This window comes from Syngnathus scovelli, chromosome 16, assembly GCF_024217435.2.
Source record: "Syngnathus scovelli strain Florida chromosome 16, RoL_Ssco_1.2, whole genome shotgun sequence".
Classification (NCBI taxonomy): Eukaryota; Metazoa; Chordata; class Actinopteri; order Syngnathiformes; family Syngnathidae; genus Syngnathus; species Syngnathus scovelli.
This window is the reverse complement of record NC_090862.1, coordinates 12,901,735-12,912,552: the sequence shown is the minus strand read 5'-3', so window position 1 is coordinate 12,912,552 and position 10,818 is coordinate 12,901,735. Positions and strand designations below refer to the sequence as shown.

General features: G+C 47.2%; 1 pseudogene; it reads right to left on the bottom strand.

The window, feature by feature from the left end:
• Positions 1-10,263: 10,263 nt before the first annotated feature.
• LOC125984250 (U5 spliceosomal RNA) lies at positions 10,264-10,407 on the bottom strand (annotated as a pseudogene).
• Positions 10,408-10,818: the final 411 nt, after the last annotated feature.

Genomic DNA, 10,818 nt, shown 5'->3' with positions numbered 1-10,818 from the left:
CACAGGGCGGTAGTCATTGAAGCAGGACGGTGCAGGTTTCTTCGGCACAGGAACGATGGTGGCAGCCTTGAAACACGAGGGGACGATGGCCTGCTGCAGGGAAACGTTAAAGATGTCCGTGAAGACACCCGACAGCTCCCCAGCGCAGTCCTTCAGCGCTCGACCCGGGATTTTGTCAGGGCCCGCCGCCTTACGAGTGTCAATAGCGGCAAGCACCCTCCTCACACCGTCGGCAGAGAGGCGCAGGGGCTGCTCGTGTGGGGGGGGAGTGGTCTTCAGCGGGCAAGTGCTGTTCTGGGCGTCGAAGCGAGCAAAGAAGCGGTTCAGATCGTTCAGCAGACGGACGTCGCCCTCACAGCTCCTCGGCGCGGGCTTGTAGTCCGTGATGGTCTGAATGCCCCGCCAAAGGCTACGTGCGTCCTTGCTGTCCTTGAAGTGGGTGGAGACCTTGCACAAGAACGCCTTCTTCGCTTCTTTGATGCCTCGGGACAGGTCGGCCCTCGCTGTCCTCAAGCCAGCCTCATCCCCCGCTCTGAAAGCCTTGTCTCTGGCCCTCAACAGTCTGAGGACAGCCCCCGTCAGCCACGGCTTCCAGTTCGCGCGAGTGACGACGGATTTCGAGCAAGTCACATCATCGATGCACTTCGTGATGTAAGAGGTAACAGAGTCAGTATACTCCTCTATGTCCGTCCAATCGTTGTAGGTGGCTGCCTGCTTAAACAAGTCCCAGTCAGTGGTGTCGAAGCAGTCACGAAGTGCATCGGAGGCACCCTCAGGCCACACTCGAACCTGCCTCCGAACCGGCCTGGATGCCTTTACCAATTTGTCTGTATGCGGGCAAAAGCAAAACGGTGAGATGGTCAGAAAGCCCCAGATGGGGGAGGGGGGTGGCTTTGAAAGCTCCCTTTTGCGCCGAGTAGACTAGGTCCAGGAAGCTGTCGCCACGTGTCGGAAAAGGAACATGCTGGTGAAGCCTCGGGAAAACAGACTTCAGGTTGGCATGATTGAAGTCTCCAGCGAAGATGGTGAAACCGTCAGGGTGCGCTGTTTGCTGTTCACTGACAGCCTGGTACAGTTCACCAAGCGCCGCGATCCTGTCTCCTTCGATGTTGGAAGGCGGGATGTATACCGCGACTAGCAGAATCGCGGTAAATTCCCTCGGCAGATAAAAAGGACGGCACTTAATGATCACAAACTCCACAAGCGGCGAGCAGTGCTTACATACCACCACAGAGTCCCGGCACCATTCTTCTCGGATGTAGACGCATATTCCACCTCCACGCGACTTTCCCCCTCGTACAATGGCACGGTCCGCCCGATAGCACGCTAGCCGCTCCAGGTGCACTGCAGAGTCCGGAATGTTGTCACTCAACCAGGTCTCGGTGAACACGAGCACACAGCAGTTCCGCACCGTCCGGTTCGTAGACCTCAGCAGGCGAACGTAATCCATTTTGTTGTCCAGCGATCGAACATTCGCCAGAAGAATGGAGGGCACCGCCGGTCGCGCTGGGTTGGCCGCCAGCCTGGCCCGGACGCCTCCGCGCTTGCCCCTCTTCTGCCTCCTTGCACACCGTTTCCGACGGCTCCCAACCGGGGGAGGAATAGCGGGTGAGGTCGGCGACGTTTCAGGACGTAGCAGTCCGAGCGCCTTTAATGTCGACGCTTCAAAGTCCAGAACGCCGCAAAACCCACTTCTGCCGATGTCAAGCAGAACCTGCCTGCTGTACTTGTAGCACGGACGAGACGAACACACAAGACTGTCGGACGAACACTCATTAGACGAACAAATCACCGTACCGACGGGACAGAGAGTGGCCGCTGCGTGTGCACGCGCCGCCATCTTGAAAGAGTTCCTCCCCCGAAGGAGAGGAACAAAGGCACGGTCCTACCATCCTGGCCCGCACCCCACAACCAGCTCCAGAGCATCCTACCCATTGCGGCCGCGCCCGCCATGCTGGCCAGGACTAATTAGGGCTTAATAAAGATCGTTTTTGACCTTGAACACGTGTTTGTGCTTATTATATGTTTGTTTTTGATTGCACTTTACCTATCTGGTCGCCTTTGTTATATAATTATTAAGTGAGTCTCGATTTGGCATGTAAGATTGTCAGCTGCGCTTGCGTTTAACTAAATATTCGTACCTCGCACCTAATTCATCGACTCCCCTATCTGGATGGAGCGAGAGCATCTTGCTCTGTGCGGCATCCATGCGCTCTCCTATCTGGGTCGAGCGTGGGTAAATTACTATTTGTTTCCAATTGGTTTTGTACCGGCGTCATTTTGCGCTAAATTTTGTTCATCTGTGTGGCCATCGACAACGTTACGGAATCTTTTGTGCCTTCTTCAGGTCTGGCACACAGGAATTGCATCTAAATTTAGTTTAGTTTCATCACATGGGGAGCTGCTTCCTCCTCCACGGCCGCATCGAGACTGAGAGCTCCTGCTCCGAACGGTGTTTATATACACTCCTCCAAGTGGGCGGAGCCAGCGATTTGCGCTTGTTTCTTTAGCATAGTAACTTGGTTTCTTACAGGCACCGATTGGGCGTGGATTTGTGATCTCCGGAATAGGTAAGTATATTTTTGTTTTGGGTAAGTATTATGGTTTTAATTAAGGTAAGTATTTACTTTTAACTGCTTCTTTTGCTTTTTTTGTCCCAAATAATGCTCATTTGCAATTGTTTACATTCAAATTTGATAGGTATGCACATTTTTTTTTTGTTTTGGGTGAGTATTGTTGTTTTATTTGCGGTAAGTATTTACTTTTAACTGCCTTTTGGTCTCAAATAGTGCTTATTTGCAATTATTGTTCAAATGTGTGTTTACGTTCAAATTTTGACTTATTTATTTTCAAATTTTAACTTGCAGGCTGACGTTTTTGTCTTATCGGGAAATGGGGTCAGGTTAGTGTTAGGGTTAGGGTTAGGGTTAGGGGTTAGGTTAGGATGGGGGATCGGTTAGGATTAGGGCTGGGATAGGACCAGTTTAGGGGACAGCACACAGACGTAACAGGAGCTCGATGGAAACCAGAAACGTGGGGGGGGGGCGCACTGGAGGTGGCACAGGCGAGTTAGGATTAGGTAAAGAGTTCCTCCCCCGAAGGAGAGGAACAAAGGCACGGTCCTACCATCCTGGCCCGCACCCCACAACCAGCTCCAGAGCATCCTGCCCGTTGCGGCCGCGCCCGCCATGCTGGCCAGGACTAATTAGGGCTTAATAAAGATCGTTTTTGACCTTGAAAACGTATTTGTGCTTATTGTATGTTTGTTTTTGATTGCACTTTACCTATCCGGTCGCCTTTGTTATATAATTAATAAGTGAGTCTCGATTTGGCATGTAAGATTGACAGCTGCGCTTGCGTTCAACTAAATATTCGAACCTCGCACCTAATTCATCGACTCCCCTATCTGGGTGGAGCGAGAGCATCTTGCTCTGTGCGGCATCCATGCGCTCTCCTATCTGGGTAGAGCGTGGGTAAATTACTATTTGTTTCCAATTGGTTTGTACCGGCGTCATTTTGCGCTAAATTTTGTTCATCTGTGTGGCCATCGACAACGTTTCGGCATCTTTTGTGCCTTCTTCAGGTCTGGCACACAGGAATTGCATCTCAATTTAGTTTAGTTTCATCACATGGGGAGCTGTTTCCTCCTCCACGGCCGCATCGAGACTGAGAGCTCCTGCTCCGAACGGTGTTTATATACACTCCTCCAAGTGGGCGGAGCCAGCGATTTGCGCTTGTTTCTTTAGCATAGTAACTTGTTTTCTTGCAGGCACCGATTGGGCGTGGATTTGTGATCTCTGGAATAGGTAAGTATATTTTTGTTTTGGGTAAGTATTATGGTTTTAATTAAGATAAGTATTTACTTTTAACTGTTTTTTTTTTTGCTTTTTTTTGTCCCAAATAATGCTTATTTGCAATTGTTTACATTCAAATTTGATAGGTATGCACATTTTTTTGTTTTGGGTGAGTATTGTGGTTTTATTTGAGGTAAGTATTTACTTTTAACTGCCTTTTGGTCTCAAATAGTGCTTATTTGCATTTATTGTTCAAATTTGTGTTTGCGTTCAAATTTTGACTTGTTTATTTTCAAATTTTAACCCGCAGGTTGACGTTTTTTTCTTATCGGGAAATGGGGTCAGGTTAGGGTTAGGGTTAAGGTTAGGGTTAGGGTTAGGGTTAGGGGTTAGGTTAGGATGGGGGGTAGGTTAGGATTAGGGCTGGGATAGGACCAGTTTAGGGGACAGCACACAGACGTAACAGGAGCTCGATGGAAACCGGAAACGTGGGGGGTGGCGCACTGGAGGTGGCACAGGCGAGTTAGGATTAGGTAAAGAGTTCCTCCCCCGAAGGAGAAGAACAAAGGCACGGTCCTACCATCCTGGCCCGCACCCCACAACCAGCTCCAGAGCATCCTGCCCCTTGCAGCCGCGCCCGCCATGCTGGCCAGGACTAATTAGGGCTTAATAAAGATCGTTTTTGACCTTGAACACGTGTTTGTGCTTATTGTATGTTTGTTTTTGATTGCACTTTACCTATCCGGTCGCCTTTGTTATATAATTAATAAGTGAGTCTCGATTTGGCATGTAAGATTGACAGCTGCGCTTGCGTTCAACTAAATATTCGTACCTCGCACCTAATTCATCGACTCCCCTATCTGGGTGGAGCGAGAGCATCTTGGTCTGTGCGGCATCCATGCGCTCTCCTATCTGGGTAGAGCGTGGGTAAATTACTATTTGTTTCCAATTGGTTTTGTACCAGCGTCATTTTGCGCTAAATTTTGTTCATCTGTGTGGCCATCGACAACGTTTCGGCATCTTTTGTGCCTTCTTCAGGTCTGGCACACAGGAATTGCATCTAAATTTAGTTTAGTTTCATCACATGGGGAGCTGCTTCCTCCTCCACGGCCGCATCGAGACTGAGAGCTCCTGCTCCGAACGGTGCTTATATACACTCCTCCAAGTGGGCGGAGCCAGCGATTTGCGCTTGTTTCTTTAGCATAGTAACTTGTTTTCTTGCAGGCACCGATTGGGCGTGGATTTGTGATCTCCGTAATAGGTAAGTATATTTTTGTTTTGGGTAAGTATTATGGTTTTAATTAAGGTAAGTATTTACTTTTAACTGCTTTTTTTGCTTTTTTGTCCCAAATAATGCTTATTTGCAATTGTTTACATTCAAATTTGATAGGTATGCACATTTTTTTGTTTTGGGTGAGTATTGTGGTTTTATTTGAGGTAAGTATTTACTTTTAACTGCTTTTGGTCTCAAATAGTGCTTATTTGCAATTATTGTTCAAATTTGTGTTTACGTTCAAATTTTGACTCGTTTATTTTCAAATTTTAACTTGCAGGTTGACGTTTTTGTCTTATCGGGAAATGGGGTCAGGTTAGGGTTAGGGTTAGGGTTAGGGTTACGGTGGGAGCCCCCCCTCCTAGAGGAGGGAAAGGCAAAAGCACGGTCCATCCATCCGGGATTCCAATCAGCCCCCAGCTCACGGTTCCGGCGGGCAACGCGGTGGCGTCGGCCATAGTGGACCGTCGTCAGACCCTGATCCATGGCTGTGGATCCAGAATTTGCCTTTGTCATTTATTTAATAAAGTTATTTTTTTTTAAATAAAGTTTCTTTTTTGATTTATTCTGGCCAATATGCAATGTGTGCCCTGACAACGTTTCGGCTATCTAAAGCCTTCATCAGGTCTGGCACACCTGACATCAGGTATTATATGAAAAACTATTTTTGTTTTGTAAGGTGCAACAATGTGTCTTGCTTGCAGTCCAAATTCGCACTAAAGGCCCTTTGCCTTGCGGATTCCTTTTATACCCTCAGCTCGGTTGAAGTTTTAAATCTTTTTTGTTTTTCGAAATTTCGTTTTAGAAATGTAACGTGTTTTAGCTTATATTTTCATTTTTCAATTAATTTTCATAATTAAACTAGCCTTCATATTAGGTTTGAACAAAATAATTATAATTTGGTCAACTTGGAATTGGTATTATAGAAATGTAAACATACTAATTTTGTTTTTTAATGTTTTTTAATTGTTTTTTTTCATGTTTTTTGATGTTTTTTGTTTTTCAAATAGACGTGGTCTAGGATCTCGGATTGCGGTCCAAACTACAGGTAAGTAGTACATAGGTAGGTGGATTATATATTGGGTTTTTGCAAATTTGTAATTATATTATTGAGAACATTTGGTGACTTTTGTTTATATTTTTGGTTTATTCCGTTTTGTCAATTTTTTTCTGCTTTTTTCAGGTGGGCGTGGTCCGAGGACCAGACGCGTGGTTCCAATTGGAGGTAAGTATCCAGGTAGGTATTAGATGTAAGTCGGTCTGAATAAAGTAAAACCAATTTGTCCTAATTATGTTAATTGTCCTACTTGTTGGAAGTTCTGTTCCTGGTGGGACGTAAAAAGGGACTGGGATTGGGGTAAGGGTTGGGGTTAGGGTTGGGGTTGGGGTTAGGGTTAGGTTTAGGTTTAGGGTTGGGGGTAGGGTCAGGATTGCAGTAGGAGCCCCCCTTCCTGTTGGAAGCAGGGGCAAAAGCACGGTCCATCCGTCCGGCACACCTCCCAGCGTCCAGCCCAGGGTTCTGATTGCAGTAGGAGCCCCCCTTCCTGTTGGAAGCAGGGGCAAAAGCACGGTCCATCCGTCCGGAACACCTCCCAGCGTCCAGCCCAGGGTTCTGACGAGCAAAGCGGCGGCGGCGGCCATAGTGGACCGTGGTCCAACCTTGCTACATGGCTGGAATTCGCCTTTGTTATATATGTAATAAACTTGTTTTTATCAAACAAAATTGTTTTTAATATGGTTGTTTTTAATGAAGTAGTTTTTAATAAAATTTCTTTTGTTAGATTTTGTTTGGCCAATATATAATGTATGCGTGCCTTGACAACGTTTCGGCCGCTAGGGCCTTCCTCAGGTCTGGCACACAAACAAACAAAAAATAAAATTGATGCTGAAATCTACTGTTTGTAATTGCTGCTGAGTTGTTTTCTCTTTGTTCTCTCTCCACGCACTGAGCGTCTTTTGCGCTGCGCATCCTTTTATAGTCTCTGTTTGGTTAGAGTTTCTAATTTCAAATTTTAGTTTTTGTTTCTGACTTTTTCTTTTTTGGAAATAAAATTGGTTTTAGCCTCAATGAATGTGTTCCAATTACGATTTGATATTGTGAATTATGATTTTGAATATTTTATTGTTTTGTTTTTTGTTTTGTTTTTTATTTTTGTTTTTTAATTTTTTGTTTCTCATTTTTCTTACTACAGGTATATGGATTATTCAGGTAAGTATTTACGTATATATTTTTTTGATTTTTGTCTTTTCTAATTTTTTAGGTGGGCGTGGTCCGGGGACCAGAGGCGTGGTACCAATTTGAGGTAAGTATCCAAGGTAGGTATCTAAGGTAGGTAAGTGAGTCCGAATTGATTTTAATAAATTTGTCCTAATTGTGTTAATTGAGCCTGCTTTGAACACTCTGGACTCTGAAACCAGTGATCCCAGCTCAAGTCTCGGTTGGACCTCAAACCTTTGGTCACATACGGTCATATGCAAAAGTTTCATTCGTATGTAAAATAAATTTCAAGATTTTCCTTTATAAATCATTGGCTGTTCAGATCAGCAATATCAGTTAAACATATCATATAGCGGACAGAGACAAAGATAATTGAAAAGTGAAATGAAGTTCATGGGAGTTACAGATTTGTCAAGAAGAATGGTCCAATATACCTTCAACCAGAATCCACACTCTCATTGGAAGCTTTAGGAAGTATCTCGAGCAGTGGTTCTTAACCTTGTTGGCGGTACCAAACCCCACCAGTTTCATATCAAAGTCAAAGTCAAAGTCAGCTTTATTGTCAATTTCTCCACATGCCAAAGACACACAAAGAAACCGAAATTTCGTTCCCCCCTATCCCACGGTGACAAGACATGGCCCACAACAGACAAACAAGTGAACAAGTATAACAAAAGCGTGCTGAATAAATAATGAATAAATGACAACAAATAAATAAATAAATAAGAGGAGCAAAAAAAAAAAAAGGAGCAAGTGCGCGTACAGCAGACATTCCAGAAAATAGCGCAACAGTGCCGCGAGTTCAGGGCCCTAACAGCCTGGAGAAAGAAGCTGTTGGCGAGTCTGGTGGTGCGGGAGCGCAGGCAGAACGTCAAACAAAGAGTGAGCCGGGTGACTCACATCTCTCGCAATCGAGGTTGCCTTGCGGGTGAGATGGGAGGTGTAAATGTCCTTCAGGGAGGGGAGCGAAGCACCAATAATCTTACCAGCCGTATTCACTATGCGCTGCAGGGCCTTCAAGTTCTGTTCAGTGCAGTTACCACCCCAGACAGCGATGAAACTGGTGATGACGCTCTCAATAGTGCCACGGTAAAATGTAGACAGGACTGCCTGAGGAGCACATGCACGCCTGAGCTTCCGCAGGAAGTACAAGCGGCGCTGAGCTTTCTTTGCCAGTGACGAGGTGTTTTCGGACCAGGAGAGGTCCTCACTGATGTGCACCCCCAGGAACTTGGTGCAGCTCACCCTCTCCACCACAGCACCGTCGATGATCAGCGGCAGGTGTGTTGTGTGACCCTTCCGGAAGTCAACAATCATTTCCTTGGTCTTATTGACGTTCAGCAGGAGGTTGTTGTCCCTGCACCACGTGGTCAGAAGGTCAACTTCCGACCTGTACCGAGTCTCGTCGCCCTTCGTGATGAGACCCACCAGAGTCGTGTCGTCAGCAAACTTCACTATGCGGTTGTCGCTGTAGGTCGCAGTGCAGTCATGCGTCAGCAGGGTGAAGAGCAATGGACTGAGCACGCAGCCCTGGGGGGCCCCCGTGCTCAGCGTGATGCTGGCGGAGATTTTGTCGCCAACACGCACCACCTGAGGCCTCTGACAGAGGAAGTCCAGTAGCAGTTGCAGAGGGAGGTACTGAGGCCCAGCTCGTCGAGTTTGCAGATGAGTCGCTGCGGCACAATGGTGTTGAAGGCAGAGCTGAAGTCCACAAACAGCAACCTCACATATGAGTCCTTTCTCTCCAGGTGGGTGAGGGCCGAGTGGAGAGCAGAGCAGATGGCATCCTCAGAGGACCGCTTGGCACGGTACGCAAACTGGAAAGGGTCAATGGTGGGGGGAAGAACGGACTTGATGTGCTCCATGACAAGCCGCTCAAAGCACTTCATGATGATGGGCGTCAGTGCCACGGGGCGGTAGTCATTGAAGCAGGACGGTGCAGGTTTCTTCGGCACAGGAACGATGGTGGCAGCCTTGAAACACGAAGGGACGATGGGCTGCTGCAGGGAAACGTGAAAGATGTCCGTGAAGACACCCGACAGCTCCCCAGCGCAGTCCTTCAGCGCTCGACCCGGGATGTTGTCAGGGCCCGCCGCCTTACGGGTATCAATAGCGGCAAGCGCCCTCCTCACACTGTCGGCAGAGAGGCGCAGAGGCTGCTTGTGTGGGGGGGGGAGTGGTCTTCAGCGGGCAAGTGCTGTTCTGGGCGTCGAAGCGAGCAAAGAAGCGGTTCAGATCGTTCAGCAGACGGACGTCGCCCTCACAGCTCCTCGGCGCGGGCTTGTAGTCCGTGATGGTCTGAATGCCCCGCCAAAGGCTACGTGCGTCCTTGCTGTCCTTGAAGTGGGTGGAGACCTTGCACGAGAACGCCTTCTTCGCTTCTTTGATGCCTCGGGACAGGTCGGCCCTCGCTGTCCTCAAGCCAGCCTCGTCCCCCGCTCTGAAAGCCTTGTCCCTGGCCCTCAACAGTCTGAGGACAGCCCCCGTCAGCCACGGCTTCCAGTTCGCGCGAGTGACAACGGATTTCGAGCAAGTCACATCATCGATGCACTTCGTGATGTAAGAGGTAACAGAGTCAGTATACTCCTCTATGTCCGTCCAATCGTTGTAGGTGGCTGCCTGCTTAAACAAGTCCCAGTCAGTGGTGTCGAAGCAGTCACGAAGTGCATTGGAGGCACCCTCAGGCCACACCCGAACCCGCCTCCGAACCGGCCTGGATGCCTTTACCAATTGTCTGTATGCGGGCAAAAGCAAAACGGTGAGATGGTCAGAAAGCCCCAGATGGGGGAGGGGGGTGGCTTTGAAAGCTCCCTTTTGCGCCGAGTAGACTAGGTCCAGGAAGCTGTCTCCATAATTCTCGGCATAATTTCTCTGTTTATGTGAACATGTTCACATATGTGCCGGTATGAATTATGCGAACGTATGATTGTTGCACGGAGTATGATATAGGCGGCTATCCGTTGCAAAAAGAGAAAGAATGCTCTGCTTTCACAGAGCATCAACAAATTGAGATATACTCTTATTGTTCCTCTCCACGGAAATGATATACTCTTATTGTTCCTCTCCACAGAAATCTTTAGTAAAAGGCGAAAGATTTATTCGATCTGAAGAGGAACGAGTATCTGAAAATCTGAGTCAAAACGGGCCATCCCACTGCTGGTCTCACTAAATTCACAGGCGGTCTCGCACTCAAATTGCAGCAACATACAAACAATAGAAGTTGATGGATTTACTATACTTACAAGGACTCAAGCAAAATAGAATGTTTAAACGAGTATTTTGTGTTCATTAATGTCTCACTTACTTTAAACATTGTTGGCGCACAGGATTGTAGGTATCTGATCGAACACTGACGGCGCTCGTTCTTTCAATTATATTGGGCGTCTATTTTGATTATTGAAGGTAAAAACAGTTGTATGTCTTGGTACGTGTACTTTTGGTCTGAGAGAACGGGAAATGATCCCATCCCTGTGTTTTATTTGAAAATTTGTAATTTCATAACTTTATTCAACACAAATCAGGAAACAAAATAC